General features: G+C 37.7%; 1 long non-coding RNA gene across 1 annotated transcript in view; it reads right to left on the minus strand.

Moving 5' to 3' along the window:
• Positions 1–1,621: 1,621 nt before the first annotated feature.
• The window catches only part of LOC145937727 (uncharacterized), a 34,213-nt gene continuing 13,343 nt past the window's right edge, over positions 1,622–22,491 (minus strand). The window contains exons 2-3 of the long non-coding RNA XR_014425615.1: positions 8,986–9,136; positions 1,622–1,756 (exon numbers count right to left, since the gene is read on the minus strand). This is a non-coding gene — a long non-coding RNA (uncharacterized LOC145937727). The remainder of the gene's footprint in view (positions 1,757–8,985; positions 9,137–22,491) is intronic.

Here is a 22,491-nt window from a genome sequence, read left to right on the forward strand (position 1 = left end):
AAGCAGTGGTATCAACGCAGAGTACTCCATCGCCTCGATCGATTTTTCTTATCGTTCGTCATTCTTAGTAGACGATTTAAGCGACGATTTAAACGACACTTTTACTTTACAGATTCTTGTTCTACGCACAAAAATACACAATATTGGTAAGTTTGAACAAAATCGAAGAGGACGGAGCTCTCCTTCAGTTTTACCAAAAATTCATTTTGCAACATTTTGTTCAAAACGGTATTACTTTGTAAAAAAAAATCGTAAAAAAATTTTTTTTAATATGGATTTGTGTTAGAAAATTAATAAGCTTAAAAACTCATATTTTTTCGTACCTGAGAGCTGATTCCCCTGAGCTATGCAAAAATTTAAAACAGACATTTTTTCCCATTTTCTAACGTCTATCTTCAATGTCTGCCATTTTGTATAACAATTTTTATTATTTAATTTTGATCTTTTGTGTTATTAAGAGAAATGGTCAAGCTTTAATTTAAACGTTGGTTCATCTCAATACGATGATTTTTTACTGAGTTGTCGCAATACAAAGATATCAAAAATTGTGCTAAAAGGTCCAAGAAGCTTGGACAATTATCGTTGGCCTGTCGGTTGGTTAACATCTATTATTGTATTTAATTTCTCATTCAAATGTATTTTAACATTTTATTAGAATACTTTTTAATGCTATTATTCAAGTATTTCTATACTACTGTTATGGCCCTAAAAGCTATACAATTATATTAAAAATTACGCAAATCAAAAATAGGGCGCATACCCGCGCGAAACGCCAACGCAGTGGGCCTCACGTAATAACAAAATACGAAATACGAAAAACGAGGTTAACGCCGACTAAGCGTTACGTTAAGAAATTGCCAAAAAGCAAGCAAAGCGTCCCGTAAACCTCCTTCGCTTGCATCTAGATCTTTTTGATTGCGCGTGTCGACCCAATTATCAAATATAAAAAGGACCCGTCGCTAACACTCGGGGATCAAGTCGGAATAACAACCTTGTACGTGTAAGGCGCGTCGACACGAACGAGCGACAAAAAGTGTAGTAAGTGTTCAATAATTGCGAGTATCGTACGAGAGTACGCTCTAACGCGCCTTATAATACGCGAGTGTATTTGTAAAAGAGACCAATATAAACAAGTGTATAATTCTGGACGTCTATATTATAACGCTACACAACAAAAACGAATGTTAATTCACTGGACGAATCCCGAACTTCCCAGTTCTTGTCTGGCAACGATTCTTCAAAAAACTCATGCCTCTCGCAGGCACAACACTACGTTCACTGAAAGAACGTGTATCGATTTGCACATAGACGGGCAAAATGGGGAGAGCGTGGAACGCTACTTCAGCACCGTATACCTACACACTCGGCCACATGATATGCTATATCAGCGATCTGATGCTTCGGGAGCCTGATGCCATTTGTTGTAGGCACTGACAAGTTACACAAGCAGTGGAGGGGGAGACCATGGGTGGAGATCTGCCCGAAACGGACGAGATTTTGTTCGAGCACGTTCTCTCAGTGAACGCAGTATAATATGACAATTAATATATATTAATAGTTTTACAAAAGTTTTATATTAATAAACATGTTAATTATGTAAATAATATATTTAAATTTGTTACATACTTGGATACTTGGACCTGGAATCATACGATTGATGGAAAATATCGTTTTTTCAAATCCATCACCTATAACGCATTCACACGACGAAGTAATTCCCGAATTATTTACTGGTTGTTCACAGATGTCACACGCACTGGAATAAATAATTTCAAAAATTAAAATTTTTACAAATATTATTTTAAAGCTAAGAAATATAATATTAAAGCATATAATAGTGTAAGGCTGGTAGGAACCGTGAAAAGGTTAATGGTGGAAACCCTTTGATGCAGAATGTCAGAAAGAGGTGATGAACACGCGGTGTGTACGGAGAATCAAGTACACACAGTAATAATTACACTGAGAGTGTATTTTATCACAACGATGCCTTATTATTACACAACCTCGAAGAGAACGAAACTTTCGAACACTGGTTCTTTCGACATAAGGCAATATTTGCAAAATCAAACGTCGATGACAAAGCAAATGTCATCGTCCTCATGCAGAAGCTGTCGCAGTCAGATTACAAGAAGTTCGCAGATCGCATCCTTCCGGATAAGCCGACAGACTTGAATTTTAACAACATTATTAAATCCCTTACAGAGATCTTCGGCCAAAAGGAGTCAACTTTTATACTGCGCTACAAAGTTTTCCAAGTTGAGAAGAAGGAGGACGAAGACTACAACAACTATGCAGCTCGCGTCAAATGTAAAGTGCGAGAAGTTCGATGTTAAGAAGCGCCCGATGACTTAAAAATGCTCGTTTTTGTCAAGGGTCTAAACAAGCCGCAAGATGCCGCCGCGCAAAATAAAACTGCTCGAAAAACTGGACACGTATTACACGCAGCTCGCAACAGCGGAGGATCCGGAAGCAGTGCCCAAAGTGAACCTCGACGCACTCGTCAACATTGCTAAACGATTGCGCTACAGCGAGGTGGAGAAGCAAACCGTCATCCATCCCGAAACGACTAAACAGGAAGTGCTGGCGGTCAACCAAAAGTCGCAATTAAAGAGCAAACAGCGCAGCAACAAGTCGCCGCTCAATGCCCAAAACAGCGACAAGCTACCGGCGCCATGCCGTTTCTGCGGGGGCGATCACTGGCACAAGAACTGTCCGTTCAGCGATAAGCAGTGTGCTACATGCAAAGCAATTGGCCATAAAGAAGAATTCTACGAGCTTGTCAAATACTTCCGAGCAAATAGGAACTTCAGGCGCAACAGCAATCGCCGCAAAAGCCTCGCAATCACGGCAGAGGAAGCAGCTTCCACAAAGTTTGTCATCGCGAACGTAAACGGCAAGAGGCTTGAGCTTCAGCACGATAGTGGATCCTGCTGGACGATCATCTCCAAAACGAACTGGAAGCTGCTCGGCTCACCGACCTTGACGCGAAACGATAAGAAAGCAGTTAGTGCGTCGGGAGATTCAGTCGAGAGACTCGGATTTTTTACAACTGTTAAACTGTTCAATCGGGAAGCAGTTGATCCGATCTACGTCACGTCATCATCATTCAACGTTTTCGGCAACACCTGGATGATGCTTTTGGAGTTGTGGGACATTCCGATCTCGACCATCTACAACAACATACAACCCGAAGGCGAAATGAAGCGTGCACTGGAGGAAGTTGTCAAAGCTAATTTTCCGTTTCTTTTCTCTTCCACTCTAGGTACTTGCACTAAGGCCAAAATGTCGCTGACTTAAGCCAGGCACAAAGCCAATTTTCCAACGCGCATGCCAAGTTTAGTTCGCCGCAGCCAAAGCAGTGGAGGAGGAGCTCTTCAGACTGCAACAGTTTGGAGTTATTTCGCCGGTCAGCTACTCGGACTACGCAGCGCCAGTGGTCGTAAAAAAGAGAGACGGTCGCATTTGAGTAACAGCTGACTACTCAACCGGTCTCAACGAGGCGCTCGAACCAAATCAGTATTCTCTATCGACGCCTGACTCAATCTTCGCGAAACTTGGAGAGAACAATCTTCCTCATCTACCTCTCAGACGCCTTCCTACAAGTGGAGGCCGATGATCAAGCTAAAGAGCTAATGACGATCAATATGCACTGCAGACTGTTCCGGACTGTTCCGGATCAGAAATCAAGACAGCATCAGGCATGTTTTAGCGCCCGATGGATATCATGCTGACGGAAGAAACCACCACCTTCTCGCGGTTTCCGTTGAGCAACAACATGTACATCGTACATCATATAGTACTAAACAGAGAATAATAAAATAAAATCTTCAACAATATTTATAAATTAAAATATTATTTTTTACAATTATTTCTTTAAAAATAAGAAATCTTTTTTAATAGAAAGGCGTATATATTAGCCAAGAGTGAATTTTTACATTTAAAATATAGTTATAATTATTAATCATAATTATTATTAATTAATAATTGTTTTTAATTAAAATTTTTAATTATGAGTGAATTATTTATATTATATATATTTAAAATATATTTTTTCTCTTATTAATATTATTTTATAATATTAAATATATTTCTTATATTTTATATTTTCTTTTTTTCACATATTGCATCGCATCCGACTCGCCATCGTCAATATTCCAAATTCGCTCGAAATTCTTAACTCTAATAGAGAACAAAAGATATATCTGTCCTCTTCTATGTTCGAAGCCGCCACCCGCTGAGCGTCTAATTATACGTGCGAGTGTTCTCATTCTTTCAGTGCGCTTTGCGCTTCCAGACTATCCCCTCCCCTTTGCTCCACTGGCTGCAAAGTAGCTGTCGCGTCTGCAAATTGGTACCTCTGCATCCAGGAGCATCAAGTTGCTGACGCGAAGCAAAGTTTTCTGATCGGAAATCGACAACGACATCGTAAAACATGTCTGAAACTGCAACGTTTTCGCAAAAACCGGTAAATCGCCAGTGAAATGCACACTGTAAGCCTAGCCGATGCCAAATTCTCCATGGTCACGCATCCATCTCGACTACGCAGGCCCAGTAAATGGTTTTTACTACTTAGTCGTTGTCAATGCTTACAGCAAAAAGTCTTCAAAATACGCAGCACGTCGACAGCGAAGACAATTAACAACTTGTGCGAGGCCTTCTCACGACAGGGAGTGTGCGACACAATCGTTTTGGACAATGGAACGCAATTTGTCTCCAGCAACTTCGAAAGGTTCTGCAAACTCAACAGCATTGAACACATCACAAACGCTCCGTATCATCCTCAATCAAATGGTCACGCTGAAAGGTTTGTCGATCTATTGAAGGAGGGACTGCAGAAGTTGGAAGGCACCGGAAATTTCGATGAGATCTTACGAAAGTTCCTGATGTGCTACCGCTACCCGCCATTGCACGCACTCGATGACAAATCGCCGTTAGCTTATGACTAATCGCTGAAGACGAAGCTTGACCTGGTCAAATCCCCACTTAATTCTCCAATAGACCGAAACAGTGAGATAGAAGCCCGTTTTAACGTTCGCCACGGCGCAAAATGGAAGGAGTTCCAAGTTGGCGACACTGTCTATTATAAGCTCTATCGCAACAACGGAAATGGCTTCCAAGCACGATCACGAAACGAGAAAGCGCCGTCAATTATTTAATCGAAACGGGAGCCGAAACATGTGAGTGACAAGTCAGAAGACATGCAAACCAGCTTAAGTCGCGTTACGCAAGCGCACCAAAAGAGGATAATAAATACGTCCTGCTGGACATGTTTGAGCCATCGCCATCATTGGGAACATACAAGCCGCTCATCATTTCGTTTCAGCAGCAAGCAGCAGATGCAGACGGGCAGACTCAAGAAGATGACGCCAACGAATCGCTCTACAAAGACGCTGAAGAAGATTTACATCAACCAGCTCCAGAGCAAGTAGCACAACCAGCAGAGCCAGATGAAGTTGCACCGCCACGACGCTCCGAGCGTGTAGCTGCGGCCAAGCCAGAGGGCTTCTACAAACACTTTTACTAGACGTCAACATTCCTTTTATTTTTCTTTATTTATTTTTTATTTCATTTTTAATCATTTTTTTTTGTACCGCAACAATTAAAAATTCAAGGAGAAGTGTGACAACACACAACCCCAACGCGCGGATAAGTCAGTGAGTTCCGGGACACGTGCCATGCAATACGTTCTCTCGCGCTTCATAACAAATAAAGTTATAGTTGTAGTTAATATTCTGTACCGTATATTTATTCCACCGACCCAACGGAACTAGTACATTAGGTTTGCAACTTTTCATATAAAGCAAAGTTTACATCACTTTGTTTTACATTGGTTTTCGACATCGATACATATCATTTGATTGTTTTTCAGTTTTTAAACAAGATCGATAATTGTGAACGGTATGTAATTTAACAGTGTGTAATTGCAGTATGCAAAAGAACGGTATGCAATTTGTTGAGTTAAAACGTTCAAATTTAAATTGTTTGCTATTTGTTTAGTTAATTCTAGAAGTTTTATTCTGTATATAGGTTGGTAACTCATTTTTGTTTGTCCCCGGTTTTCGCGTTACTTTCGATATAGCGCGCCCTTTCTAAATTCGTTCGCAGTTTCTTTTTATATATGACAACGCGCATGTATGTACAAGTAATAAAAGAATATATACACAATAGACAAACGTTTTAATTAATTTGCACCTGTTACCGAACAACATTTTTCAACACAATTGAACGGTGTGCAAAAGAACGGTGTGCAAAAGAACCGTGCGCAAGTGAACGGTATCCAATTAAATCGTGTATAAAATATCGTGTCCATTTGCAACGTGTTCAATTAGACTGTGTGCAAGTGCATCGCTCCCGTCAATTTGATGTAATTTGATGTCAAATTGTCTACTTTTGCTATTTGAAAGTATAGGAAGTGTATTTAAGGAAGTTATTATTTTCTTTTTATTGGCTTTTTACAAGTGTTGACTAACAGAAAATAGGAATTTCTGTTTTCCATTTACATTTTGTGTCGATAGAATAAATATTGTACTATATTTTTTAAGTTGTAGAGTACAATTATACTTAAAATATAATTAAAATAACACATTATTTATCTTTGTATTTATATTAATAAGTTAGATTATTATAACAAAATTTAATTGATTTTGTGTATATATGAAAATTTCAAAAATTATTAACAAAAATTAATTAATTTTATGTATTTTATGTATTATGGAGTTTTACTTGTGATATTATATTTTATGCGCATAGATTTCTGCGCATAATTAATGGAAAGAAAAATAAAAAGTAAATAAATAAAAAGTACTTTTGTAAATAAATTAAATAATAACTCTAAACATAAAATAAAATAAAATTATATTTATCATAAGTTGTATATTTAAACTTTTATTTCCTAAAAAATTTATTTAATGTGACTCATCAGATTGTATATTTAACTAGGGGAAAAGCTTGTCTACGCCAGGCATTAAGGTGGCTGTTACTGAATATTTTTTCACGAGATATTAAGGAGCCCCTGGCTGCGCCCCTGAATAAAAATTTTTGGTTTTCCAATTTTTCCCTTTTGTTTTACGTTAGCTCCTGTCGGGGTATACCAAATTTGTTGTCTCCTAGGCCAAATTGAAGTTTTCCCATGTTAACCTTATAGCGCATTAAGGGGCCCCTGGCTGCGCCCCTGGATTGAAATTTTGTGTTTTGAGATTTTTCCCTTTGGTCTTATAGTTACCGCTATCAATGTACGAAATTTTAGCCTCCCAGGCCAGATTAAAGTTTTTTCCCATGTTAATCCTATGGCGCATAAAGGGACCCCTGGCTGCGTCCCTGGACCGAAATTAAAAATTTCAAGAATTTTCCCATTACCTGGGAGTGGATCCCTATCACCATGCGAAATTTGGTGTTTCTAGCATGTCGGGAAGTATCCGATCAATTCAATGACAGACAGAATAGGAATTTTATATATATAGATTAGGGTGGTCGTTAAATGGAAGATCATGTTGGATGGTCATAAATCAGAAATGTAGAAAAAATGATTCTCTAATTTTTTCAAATTTTTATTTTCAGCCCTGAGTCTCCCTGTTTGCACGTGAAATACCTAAAACAAAACCCCAATGTATCATCAGGACTACCAATACAAGAAAATAAGCTGTATTAAAAAAGAATACAAAAAAATTATATCTTCAACAAAAAAAAATCAATGGAAAATAATAAATTAATCGATATATTGATTACTCCGTAAAATAATAATTTAAATTTTTTCACTCGATTTGTGTGTAGTATAACACACACAACTCGAGTGAAATACTTCATATACGATGTTTTACTATTTTCACGGCAATGAAACGTATTTCATAAAATGTCGCTATTTTAGACTAGAATTAATTTAAATAAATATTTTTTTAATGAAAAAGAAAATTACGTGCCAACAGGGAGACTCAGGGCTCAAAATAAAAATCTGAAAAAATTAGAGATTTTTTTTTCACATTTAAAGCCGATTTACGACTATCCAACATTAAAATTCTGAAAAAACCCATATAAGGACCACCCTAATATAGATAGATAGATAATGTGACTTATCAGATTGTATATTTATAATAATAAAAGATATAGAAAAAAGGCTCTGATAGTAAAACTATATGTAAGGTAAAGAACGGGCTAATTAAGAGCCGAGCGCGGTAAGAGAGGCGCAAACATTTCGATTAATATAGATTTATTTAGTACGTTTCGGTCCATGGATTTGGACCATCTTCAGCATATAATGAAATTAATTCATCCGATAGTGTGTCAGTACTTGTTCCTTAACCATGAGATAGAACAAAAAGAATGACAAATGCAGTGAGCCTCCCTCCGGTTCCAGCCAAAAAGGAAGAGCCAAAAATATCAGAGGAAGAGCATCCTCTGATATTTTTGGCTCTTCCTTTTTGGCTGGAACCGGAGGGAGGCTCACTGCATTTGTCATTATTTTTGTTCTATCTCATGGTTAAGGAACAAGTACTGACACACTATCGGATGAATTAATTTCATTATATGCTGAAGATGGTCCAAATCCATGGACCGAAACGTACTAAATAAATCTATATTAATCGAAATGTTTGCGCCTCTCTTACCGCGCTCGGCTCTTAATTAGCCCGTTCTTTACCTTACATATAATTTATAATAATGATTGAATCACTTACTTTAATTGACTAAATATGGCCCAAAAAAAAGAAAGAGATTGAAACGTACGCCTTGTTAGTATTAATTTTTTAATTTTTAATTATTAAGTCTAACCGTCTCTGAATAAATTCATTTGCACATCATTACTGCGCTGACTCTTACTGCCTCATATTCTCTCTATTAAATTATTATCATAAAAACTTTAAATATTATTTAAGTTATTTTGATTATTGTTAATTTGATATGACTTATTAGATTTTTTCTATGAATTATTTATTTATAAATGTAACTATAAATATACGAATACACACAATACTTATATACACATATACATACCGATTATTTGACGTATAATATTCAAGAACAAAGTGATAATAACAATTTTTTGATGGCTTATTGTCTTGACATTCACGTGCACATTCTTTTGGTGTTGATAAGTGTATATCTTCCTGTGTTCTGTATTTAGATGAATCCCAGAAAAAGGATGCTATTAAACATAATAATATATTTTTAAATAAAATGTTGCATAATTACAATTTTTACAATAAGATAATTTATTTGGAATTGCACTTTTTTATTTTTAGAAGACCGTTTTGATATACAATTTCTAATATCATATAATTTGATAAGATTCGATTTATGTATAACAAATTGTAATTATAACTATATATCTATAACTAATTTTATGATTATAACTCTATAAAAAAAGAAATTTTATTTTATTTTTACATCTGACCATACAGCACCGATTATTGCAAAAAGCTTTCGAAAAGATTTCAAAATCATTTCAATGTAATCAAAAATTTAAGTATCTGCCCGAGGACAATGGTGGTATTAATTAAATATAAATAAATAAATATAGTTGTGTGGTAGCTCGTACGTATTAATAAATACTAATCATATTAATATATTAAAGGCTTTTTTTGACGAGCGAATAATAGGTGTAAATTTAAATTAATTGTGTATTTGTTTACATTACATGAGACGTTTCGACACTTACTTGTGTCTTTTCAATCATGTTATAAATTAACCTTATATAAAATCATTAAATTAAATCTAGACGAACGCAAGTATGTAGTCGTAGGTCAACATCTTTTCTTATCGGTTGGTGAGCGTGGTTAAACGATGATGGTCCATTAATTAAAAGGCACGTTATGAACAATGGTCAGATTGGTGTTCTGTTATCAATAATTAGTTAAATTAAGACTTAAGAATAGTGGCTATTATTGAACACTTATTAAAAGTATAATCACACTCACTATTATGTGCATGAATACATTATATATATATATATATATATATATATATATATATATACATTATTCTTAATAACTATTGTAGTCTAGATCGAATATACTGTGAGCGACTCTCAGAAGTTCGATCTTATATACAAAACCTTTTCAAGGAGATAAATGTTTATCTTTGTTTAAAGAGTCAAGTAACGGAAAATAGCTTTTGTCTAACAATTCTGTGTCATATCTGTGTAATATCTGAAACAATATTCATCAAGCAACAAAATAACGGTTTAAACTATATGGATGACACAGAATTGTTAGATAAAAGCTATTTTCCGTTACTTGACTCTTTAAACAAAGCTAAACATTTATCTCCTTAAAAAGGTTTTGTATATAAGATCTAACTTCTGAGAGTCCCTCACAGTATATTCGATGTAGACTACAATAGTTATTAAGAATAATGTATATACACTCGTCAAAAAAATTATCGCAACACGTAATTAATATCAAAATTTAGCATAAATTCAAATAAGCGTATCTCCGCGAAAAATTGTCGTATTTCAAAAATTTTTTTTTTGTTTTAAAGGGTAAAGTCTCTACTTTAAGGAACTTTCGTTCGATTTTGATTTTATTCTCTCCTCCTTTCTCCATCCCTTTAAAAGTAGGGACGTGTTTTTTTTTCAATAAATTGCATAGTTTGACGAACTCTACGGAGTGTACTAAATTTTTTTCGCAAATATCATCATAACTATCGTAAAATATGGACTTTTCTTTACAAATTTTAAAAAAATTGAATACTGTACGATTTTTTTTTGCGAAGTTACAGCATATCAAAGTTACCTATGCATTTTTGCCTATATATTTAATTACCGCCAACATTAGCATTACGACGGGCACTACAGGGAGGTTGCTGGTCGGATTTTGCCCATCGTGTGTGTGTGTGTGTGTGTGTGTGTATACATATATATATATATATATATAATAATGTATTCATGCACATAATAGTGAGTGTGATTATACTTTTAATGAGTGTTCAATAATAGCCACTGTTCTTAAGTCTTAATTTAACTAATTATTGATAACAGAACACCAATCTGACCATTGTTCATAACGTGCCTTTTAATTAATGGACCATCATCGTTTAACCACGCTCACCAACCGATAAGAAAAGATGTTGACCTACGACTACATACTTGCGTTCGTCTAGATTTAATTTAATGATTTTATATAAGGTTTAATTTATAACATGATTGAAAAGACACAAGTAAGTGTCAAACCGTCTCATGTAATGTAAACAAACACACAATTAATTTAAATTTACACCTATTATTCGCTCGTCAAAAAAAGCCTTTAATATATTATTATGATTAGTATTTATTAATTACATATAAAATAATTATTGTCTAATATAATAGTGACGTTTAAAAAGTTCAACGTATTTCCTTCACTGACTTCCATTGTAAATTGTAGCCTAGAGCGAAAGAATTAAATATGTTCAAGGTGTCGTTGAGCAAAGAAGAAAGAATAGCCCTTGTAATGCCTAATTACATAATGAATGTAGAATAATACAGTGAACTTCAATTTATCTAATAACAGATAAATTTTGGACTTCCCATCCCCTCTGTCAAAAGAGAGGGACTGTGTAATTGGTTTTAACGATAGAGTCTTTCTTTTATTATATCTACAATTTAAAAAAATTTTTATTTGGTCATCAGATTCCTGCTTGATAATGGCTATCCACTAGAATTCATATTTCAGATTTTCCATGAACGCTTAAAAATCTTATTCAATAAAAGGAAACGTAACATTGATAAATATGATAACTTTATTAATCGAATCTCGATGTCTTTTTTTATTGTTCCTTTTAATACGTTTTTTTATAATATCGGAAAAATTCAAAGGCATTTCAAAATATCTTGATATGGTGTAGCATACTATAGTATATACATATTGTAACGCGGACACCTTTCTCGAGCACGCGGATCGGCTCGCCGGTGCCAGGGTTCGAGAGAAGGGGAGACTCAAACTTGCAAAGACTCCTCGGTTATAAACAGTCTTTATTTTATGTCAGATGAGATATTTATAATGAGTAGGTTACAAGTTGGCTCGGAAGCCAGTGGAGGCGGTGTATATCGGGTGGCTCGGTAGCCAAGCGCAAGCGATATACGAGGTGGCTCGAAAGGTAGGCGTAGGCGATGTACAAGGTGGCTCGGAAGCCGTGTGTAGGTGGTATACAAAGGTGACTCGAAAGCCAAGCGCAGGCGGTATATACTAGGTGCCTGGGAAGCCAGTGCAGGCGGTGTCTCTCGGGTGGCTCGGAAACAAAGCGTAGGCGGTGTCTACCGGGTGACTCGGAAGGCAAGCGCAGGTGATATACGAGGTGGCTCGGAAGGACGGAGTGCTACGTCAGCCCTTCGGGGGTGGGCAGGACTCCTGGCGAAGCCGAGAAACGCCTCGGCCCAATGGGTCATAGAGTGCCGGATACACCCAGTGGAGCTAAGAGACGCCTTAGCCCGATCAAGGTAGCAGGAAGCCGAAGACTCGGCGGAGCTGAGGTACACGTCAGCCCGAACAAGCGTCAGAATGCCGATGACTCGGCTGAGCTAAGAGACACCTTAGCCCGGTGTCGTACTCTGGACCTCTAACAGGTAGGATCTCAGGATAGGATCTGGTCTCGGGGTGTGCTGGCCGGGCGCCGTTATATACCCGACCGGCCGCCCCACCCTCGAGGATTGGCGGCGTGGGGCAGGAGTGAGATGGCACGAGCGAACGAGCGAGATGAAGCGCGCGAGTGAGAGGGGACGAACCAGTAAGCAGGATAGATAGAGAGCGAACGAGATGGTTGAGACAAAGCGAGTGTGAGCGAAGAAGAGACAGAGCGATAGAGAGAGGTTATGAAGAAAGAGACGGTTAGTTAGAGAAAGAATATAGTATATTGTAACGACGCCCCCGCGTCGTTCCCGACCGTCCATCCGTCGGAAGGCTGCGCCCGGCGAACACCGGCCGGGCAGGGCAGCAGGCGCTGAGCGCCACATTTAATTATTCAACCGTTAAACACGGTTCCCCGAAAACGCCCGACGCGCGCCGAAATAAGCCGAAGATTATCACCCCCACTCCCTCTCCGTCGATCCAGCCTCCGATCCCGTTACTCGATCCATATAAAAAGAGAGCTCGCGATAAGAGCTCTCTCAGATACCGTTCCGACTCCGTCGTATCGGAGAATCCTTCCGCCCGGAAAAAGAGACCGAGGTAGACGCGTACGCTGCCTCTGCGGAGATAATCTCCGTGCTCCGAACTTCCGGCTTCCGCCTCCACCGTCCCCCGACTTCGAGGTAGAGGGTACTCTGTCTCCCCCGAGCTATTCTCGGGAGTCCGGGGTTCCGACCGCACCCCGCAAACAGCGCGCTGACGTCAGCGGGTGGAGCTCCGCCGCCTTCGTCGAGGGTTCTCGACCGTCAGTGCGTTCCTCCCCCCGCCACCCATACGGACGGCCGTGACACGCCGATTCGTCGCGTCCACGCCGAAATCACGGTCCGCGAAATCCGGCCGACAAAGCGGCCGACTCATACGCGCGCCGTTCGATTGCGCTCTCTTCGATATATCGAAGAGAGCGGCCGCTCTCAGCTGACGCGTTTTTCTACTCGCGCCGACTCGCGCCGCGACAACACCGAGCGCCCCGCGCGCCGCACCGACCCCGCGTCTAGCGGGCGACGTAAACACTCCGAAGCGATTTAAAGACCCGCATAATACACGGGCTTTAACGACCGGCGTTACACACCCACACACGCACACACACGAACACTTGTACATACAGACACCTAAATTAATAAATTACATTTGTTACCGATAACCGTTACGTTCGTTGTCTCACCCTTTTTACGAGCCCTGATCCCGACCGAGTTATTCCGAGCTCGCGAAAAGCGACCGTTACAATATATTTTAAGTAACGGTGCTATCGTTACAATATACTTAATAAACTGAGCAAAATCATTAAAACATAAAAAGATCCTCTTCCGAATACCTCATATAGCATCGCAGTATAAAAAATAAATTGCAAAGACTGTAATTCCTCATACGTAGGCCAAATTAGTAGGCAGCTAAAAACAAGAGTCTATGAACATCGCAATCAAATCAGATGGAATGTCACGAATCACTCAGTAATAATGGAACACAAACTATACTCTATTCAATGAGAGAATGTGCTGCTACTGCGCATAGGCAGGCAAAGTGGGGAGAGCGTGGCGGCGCTACTCAGTACCGTATTAGCATTGAAAGTTATACAAGCCGTGGAGGGGGAGACTATGGGCGGAGACATGACCGAAACGGACGAGTTTTCGTCCGAACCGCAACACGTTCTCTCATTGAATAGAGTATTGACTTTGATTATAATTTTAAGTGGGAAGAAATAAAGATCTTAGACAGAGAACCAAATTTTTAGCAATTAATATAATAAGAAACTAATATCAGAAATGATTTATATAAAAAGACAATAATAGCCTTAATAAGCGGATACAAGGCGAAGCACAGGTCTCTAGTTTCTCCTTACTGCGGTACGGCTCCGATAAAAGACGAATGAATTAAAGTCTCATTTTATTTTAATCTTGCTCGCACTTGCGGTCTCGTGTATAATAGTTAAAAGAGAATAGTTTGAGGCGGCGGTAGGATTAGCAATGATTCGTTTCTCCGACTCCGAGAGGATTATATTCGGTAGGTCCCTAAGAGCGATCCCAGAGATCTCCGAAATCTCACGATCTCAATCTTCCAAATCAATTTGATTTTGATGATAATCGATACGTTACAAGCCGAAGCAAATGTAATATATGACTTTCAATAACATATATCTGTGTACATTAGAACAATCGAAAGTATCGCCTTGAAAGACTATGTCTTATAATATTGAATTAATTATAATATACGAAATTAAATACATAATAAATAATATAATAAATAAGAATGCAAGGGATCTTAATATAATCTATTACCTACATGCACATTACTCTGTTTATTATTGTGATGGTTGAGATTATAGGTTATAGCTAAATAGGTTGTGTATGTATAAACGAGAGAACATTTAAATATGTTTCCCGATACTTGGATGTGTGTTCGTGTACATAAGAATGTCTATACCAACGGGTGAGTGTGTGGATGCGGATACGCGTGTATGTTGCGAGTTTGTTTGTATACACGTATATATCGTCTGTTTTTTGCTACATTTCTCGCGTCTCATCTCCATCTTTGAAAGATACAAAACATTATTGTTTTAAAAAGACAGCATCGAGATAAGATCGCTCTAACATATGTCATTGCACTATGTAATAACAACATCATATGATTTATAACATATTAATTAATCTGTGATACTCTTTACACATTTTTTCAGAAGCTGACCGTGAATTTTTCCTCTCTTTTTATCATTAACTTTCTCTTTCTCTCCATTTTTGACAGTTTTTTTTGTTGTCCTATCAAACACCATTAATTTGTAAACTAATTGGAAATGGAATCTTGAGTATGATAGGGCTCAACATAAATCATGTCTTTCCATTTCTTGGCCTATCAACCGGGGAGTGTTTAGAATGTAGAAGTTATTGTGGATCCGAAATCACACTTTGAAACTGACACTGCACAGGGGACGGTAGAGAGCGTTGAAAAATATAATCCGTTCTAACCGATTTATTTTATCATTCTAATATTTTACTTAACATTTGGCATATTTTATACTCTAAACTACAAATTGAATTGCCATTATGTTTTTTATTAATGTAGTTACTATTTCTCTGCGCTGATGATGGCCAAAAAAAAGGTCAAAAGAAACGTTCGCTGAATACTTTAATGTTTGAAATATATACTCGACCAAAAAGAAACGGTACATTTGAAAAGTATTAAAAAGTTATAAAACTTCAAATATTTATAAGTCAGCTAATAATTATGATATCAAGGTGTTTCCGAAACGAAAATGAAGCTTAAAGTGTGTAGTTTGAGAAAATTTTAGTGTCGATTACGTGGAATGATCAGAACACTTCGATATCATAATTATTAGCTAAGTTATAAATATTTGTTTTAAAATTTTTTACTACTTTTCAACTGTACCACTTTTTTTGGCCGAGTGTCTTATTTGAATTTTAATTTTTATATTAATGATAAATATTGTATGCGCTTCACTTACCGCTGGTCCTTTATAGTCTTATACTATTTTATTTATGAATTATAAGTTATAAATTTAATTATTAATTTATATTAATTTTTTTATTGTTATTCTAAAAAAATGATTACTATTATAATTATATACTGTAGGAATTAGGTAGGGATATGACTGAATAAAACACGCACAGTTAAAAGAGAGTATTCTTTGGTTTATTCGGGTTCGTGTGCTCGAGACAACGGGACGGAAACGACTGACTGTTGCGCTATAGACTATATATATATATATATATATATATATATATATATATAGGGTGTCCTATTTTAAAAAATATGCTCAAATATATAAAAAAACGGCGCGTTTTAGAAAACAATGTTTCAAATAAAAGTTGTTTGGCTTTGAGGGGGACATAAGATAGTGGCAACGATTTGATCTTGGATAGTCGTTTGAAGGTCACGTGAAGATTACCTTCAATTTCTTAAATGGAAACCTCTATTTTTTATTGTAGATTCTTATATCTGACGTCGAGACCTTTTCAAAACATTATATATAAGTTGAATTTCGTTCAAAATTTCTTGTGTTATGAGACATCAAATATATATTCCGCGGCGACAAAGTCTCGCTTTTAAATAGTTTAAATCGAGCAACAAATTTAATTTCTTATTTATTTAGTTAGTACATTGTTTGTAGATTATATTTATACCCAAAACAGCCGAGCAACAAATTATTTTATCAATTTAATGAAATATCTTCTCGCGACTTATATGTTCTGCGGCGACAAAGTCTCGTTTCTAATCAGTTTAAATCGAGCAACAAATTCAATTTCTCATTTATTTAATTAGTACATCGTCTGTAGATAATTTTAATACCAAAAACAGCCGAGCAACAAATTATTTTATCAATTTAATGATATATTTTCGCGCGACTTATATGTTCCGCGGCGACAAGTCTCGCTTTTAAATAGTTTAAATCGAGCAACAAATTCAATTTCTTATTTATTTAGTAAGTACATTGTTTGTAGATTATATTTATACCCAAAACAGTCTCGCTTTTAAATAGTTTAAATCGAGCAACAAATTCAATTTCTTATTTATTTAGTTAGTACATTGTTTGTAGATTATATTTATACCCAAAACAGCCGAGCAACAAATTATTTTATCAATTTAATTATATATTTTCGCGCGACTTATATGTTCCGCGGCGACAAAGTCTCGTTTCTAATCAGTTTAAATCGAGACAAATTCAATTTCTCATTTATTTAGTTAGTACATTGTCTGTAGATAATTTTAATACCAAAAACAGCCGAGCCACAAATTTTTTTTACTTCGCGCAAGTGGATGGCACGGCGCGGCGAGACTAAGTATATAGTGACATTAATTAAATAATATAATTTTTTCAAAATGTTTTTGCGGTATTGTAGAGCAACAAAATAGCAACAAATTCTAGTGTAATTGATTTTTTTATTCGAGCATTCTATATATTTTTTTCGCTAGGGGGGGACTAGCTTGACACTAACCTAGCCCCCCTCCCCCCCACTTTGAACGTGAATTCCAAACGGTTTGAGCAACAAAATCCGGACTACGGCAACAAATTAGCACATAATTAGCACTAAATTTATGGATAGTTGCGAGGTGCGACTTTATTTGGCGTTGGTGGGGGGGGGGCTAATTTAATAGGGGTCTCGGTGGCGCACGTGGAGTGACCGGCCGGCCTATCCACACTCTACCCCCACCACTATGACTTGGCGTGCTGCTTGTCTCAAAATTGGCAACATTGGTCACCATGCCACATTGTAGGGCTGCGTTCGGAAACGTCACCCGAGTGTATTCCCTCTCTTTCTATATCACTGAGAGAGAAATGATAGAAAGAGAGGGAATGCACTCGGGTGATGTTTCCGAACGCAGCCTAGTGGTGGAATAGAGTGGGGTTAGGCCGGCCGGCCACTCCACGTGCGCCACCGAGGCACATCGGGTAACGCTAATGCCGGCGGTTCTCAAATTTTGATGCCTCATAACTCACGAAATTCTGAACGAAATTCAACTCATATATAGTGTTTTGAAAAGGTCTCGACGTCAGATACAAGAATCTACAATAAAAAATAAGGTTTTTATTTAAGAAATTAAAGGTGATCTTCACGTGACCTTCAAACGACTATCCAAAGTAAAATCGTTGCCACTATCTTATGTCTCCCTCAAAGCCAAACAACTTTTATTAGAAATATTTTTTTCTAAAACGCGCCGTTTTTGATGTATTTGAGCATATTTTTTAAAATAGGACACCCGGTATATATATATATGTAGAACAAAGAAACACGGGTAAAAGATGTCACATTTGTCGAATTGACTAGTTAACACACCTACTCAAAAGGCAATTTGGCGACAACAAAAAAATTATTTTTGGTCGTTTACGAATTTAGTCTCATTTCTTTCAATTACTTGTGCTTTATTAAAGCGAGTGCCTTTGTTAGAACGTCTGCTGGGATCTCTTCGGTGGGTCGATATTCTATCTTGATTACTCTTGCATCTACAACCTCTCTGATATAATGGTATTTGATGTCGATGTGTTTAGCTCTTCCGTGATTTATCGGATTCTTGGTCATCTGTCCAGCACCTTGGTTATCATTGAATATCGTTAATTTTTCTTGACATCCTGAGATTTCTTCTTGGAATTTCTTAAGGTGCATTGCCTCTTTGGCAGCCTTAGAAAGCGATACGTATTCCGCCTCTGTGCTGGATAAGGCAACGGATTTCTGTTTGCGGGAAGCTCAACTGATCGCTGCATTAACTAATTTTAAGAAGTAGCCCGTGTAGGAATGGCGATCACATCCGCATCGTTTCCCTAGTCCGCATCTGCATAGCCTTCTAATTTCTTTCCTGCCTTTTTGAAAACAAGTTTCAGGTCTTTCATTCCTTTTAAATATCGTAAGACCCGTTTCGCAGCCCTCCAATGATTTAGTCCAGGATTCTCGTTGAATTGACTCAAGAGACTAACTGCGTGCATTATATCCGGGCGTTTGGAAGTGGTCAAATACATGAAAGAGCCAATAAGGCTGCGGTAATGTTTGTTCGACATTTCCTTGCGCTCCTCATCATTTTTAGGACTCATTGCTTTGGTCAATTTTATCGGGGAATTGAGCGGAGTCAGGGCTGGCTTGCAGTCTTCCATGTTGAATTTTTGTATGATCTCTTCTATTAACCTCTCTTGACTCATTGATACAATTCGATTTGCGATCTTGATGAAATTTAATGCCAAGATATTGGTCTATCGGTCCGAGGTCTTTCATCTTGAATGTTGATAGCTCCTTTTTGATGTCTCAGCCTTTCACTGCTGTTTGATGCCACTATTAGATCGTCAACGTAAATAACGATGATGCTGACTATCTGATCCTTACTTTGTTGATAGTATACGCAATGATTAGCTGACAACTGCTTGAATGACATCTCTCTTAATTTTTTGTCAAGCTTCTTAAACCAGCATCTTCCAGATTGCTTCAACCCGTATAGGGCCTTGTTTAGAAGGAAAACCTTGTTTTCGTGTGATTTAGGCATTTTTTTGTCTTCTATTATTTTCGAAAGTAGATTTGGAATTTCTAGATATACCTATTTCTTCCTTTATTTCTCCATTTAGATACGCGCTTACGAAATCGAGTTGATGCACTTCGAGATTTTTCTCAACTGCTAGGGCTATTCGTACAGATTCGAGACGCGCAACGGGAGCAAAGGTTTCAAAGTAATCCACATTCTTGCGTTACGTAAATCCTTTGGCCACTAGGCGAGCTTTTCTTCGCATAACTGAGCTGTCTTGATTTAATTTTGTGCGTAGAACCCATTTACTTCCGGTGATGCTTTTTCCTTAGGTCGTTCTACGATGGTCCACATCTTATTGACCAAAAGAGCCTCAATTTCTTCTCGCATGGTTCTTTTTCATTCGCCTGCTTCCGATGTTTTTAGGGCTTGTTCCGCACTAATTGGATCTGTGCAGGTGAATCCAGCAAATTCTTCATTATCTTTATAGTTTTCGACCTCAGCTATGATTGCGTCCTTTTCGGACTCGCTACCATTTTCTTGCGGGTCAACTATTGGAACCTCTTGTTTCCTTTTTGCAGGTCTTCCTGGTTTTCCTATCCGGATTATTTTGGGTCGACCTCTTCCGGGTTTCATGGCTGGTGCCCCTGCATTGCTGTTCTCATCTTCGTTGTAGTCCCTTTCTACTTTACAGCGCTCGTTCGCATCCTCTTCATTTTCATCACGAAGTTCTCCGTTTCTCTCTTCGAGATTCTCGTATTTGTTTCCTTCGTCGGCGTTCTGTGGAATATTTTCCTTGTTGCAAGAATCCGTCATGACTTCAACATCAATGAAATCGCCTGATGTTTCATGCTCGTTCTCCTAAAACTCTTGCAAGAATTTTACGTCACGGCTTTTTAATACCCTTTTTGCGACTGGGTCCCACAGACAATAAGCTTTGGACTCCAAGGAATATGCATCTCCTGATTTTTTAATCGAATTTTCTGAGGTTTTTTTCAAGCATGTGAGCCACGAGGCCGACAGTTTTGAAATGGGCTGCAGTCGGCACTTTAGTCGTCCATGCAGTGTATGGCACGCTTCCTTTGAGAGCTCTGGTGGGGCATTTATTACGGATGTAACACGCTGTCATGACGGCTTCAGCCCAGAACGTCGAAGGTAGCTTCGATTGAAGAAGCATACATCTTGTCATCTTTACTAAGATTCTATTAAACCTTTCAGCAATCCCGTTTTCTTCGAAAGTGTAGTCAGTAGTTAATTGATGTATTGTACCCTCGCGTTTAAATAATTCTTTAAATTTATTACTAAGGTATTCGCGGGTATTATCCGATCGAATTTTTAGTTTCTTACTAGTTTGTTTTTCGACTCACGCTTTAAATTCCACGAATTTCTCAAAAATATCACTTTCATTTTTCAGAAAAACCATGGAGGTAAGAAATAACAGGAGGGAGTGTAAAGCCTTTTAAGTAGGGGGGGTAACAACACCAAATGTGATTGGTTGACCACAGTAATATGGCGTTTTGTATTTTTTTTATCTTATCTAACCTAACTGAACCAAGTAAGTGAGAAACATGTTTGGCGAATAAATCGGATCTCACATTAATTTTGTTTTAAAAAGATATAAAAGTTATAAAATATTATAAAACAAAATGCCCATGCTACTAAATACATACAGATTCGCTTACAATAGGCTTGTTTTCTATTCCTGAACTGATGCAATAAGTTAGAATGAGACAATAAAGTATATTTTGTCTCACTCTAATTTATTGCACCAGTGTGCACAGTTCAGCCAGTGCAGGAATAGAAAAACAAGCCTTATATGGCATAGAACAATATATATATTACTATTGTACATACAATATATATATATATATATATATATATCATTTTTATAAATATTATTTATGAATTTTTCCTTTTTTTGTGTGTTTTTCATCACTATTTCAAATGTCGCGTTTCGATAAGCCACACCAATATGGCGCTTAGTGTTCCCCCCTTACGTCTGCTTGCCAGGCAAGGGGGGTATATCCTCCCTGTCAATTGTCAGTATGCATTAGTTGTATTACTTCGGAGCTCGTCGTATTTGACTTGTCAAACGGAATTTACGCTAGTTTCTCTCGCACGCACACTTCACAAGTAGGTAACTTTTCGTCGCCCATTACTTTTATTCCGTATACACATTCGTGGTTTACTAGATATTTTAAGTCTTTCATATTTACATGTCCGAAATTTTCGTGAAGTTTTTGCCACGAATTTTCTTTGACATTCGCGATGCTTGCGATTTCATTTGTATCTTCGATGACGTATAAATTTGCCACTCGCTTCGCCTCGAAAATCTTCTCATTATCTTCGTTTACGACCGTTGCGCCATCCTTTCTGAATGTAACTTCATGCCCATAATCAGTTATTTTTGCCACTAAAAGTAAGTTTGAGCGAAGATTTGGCACAAACAATGTGTTCTTTAGTACGGCTGTTATTTTATCACTCACGTTTAATTTAACGATTCCAGTTCCGTGGATTTTCGTTGGGTCCGTCATAGCCAGATTTAACGTTAGTTTATTTTCTTCATTAATCTCTTCGAACGCGGATTGATCGCGGCACATGTGCAAAGAGGCCCCAGAACTGAGACACCAAAAGTTCTGCGGTTTTAAGATGGTCATCATAGAGGGCTCTGTCTTTCCGACAGACGTGCACGCCCTCATGGCCGCATCCGCGCGCTTTGAGTCTTTATTGCTTCTTCCAATGGCCGTCGTAGGGGGCTCTGTCTCTCCGACAGACACACACGCATTTATGGCTACTTCCGCGCACTTTGATTCCTCACTATTCTTTTTTTGAGTGTTCGATTGCTTTTTACAATGTCTCGCCAAGTGTCCGACTTTCTTACACTTAAAGAACTTTATTTCTTTTCGTTCGTCACTTTTTTCGGCCGAATTTCGCGTATACTGTC

The sequence above is a fragment of the Prenolepis imparis genome, unplaced genomic scaffold, assembly GCF_030444845.1.
Source record: "Prenolepis imparis isolate NDT839.2.m4 unplaced genomic scaffold, iyPreImpa1.0 SCAF_6, whole genome shotgun sequence".
NCBI lineage: Eukaryota > Metazoa > Arthropoda > Insecta > Hymenoptera > Formicidae > Prenolepis > Prenolepis imparis.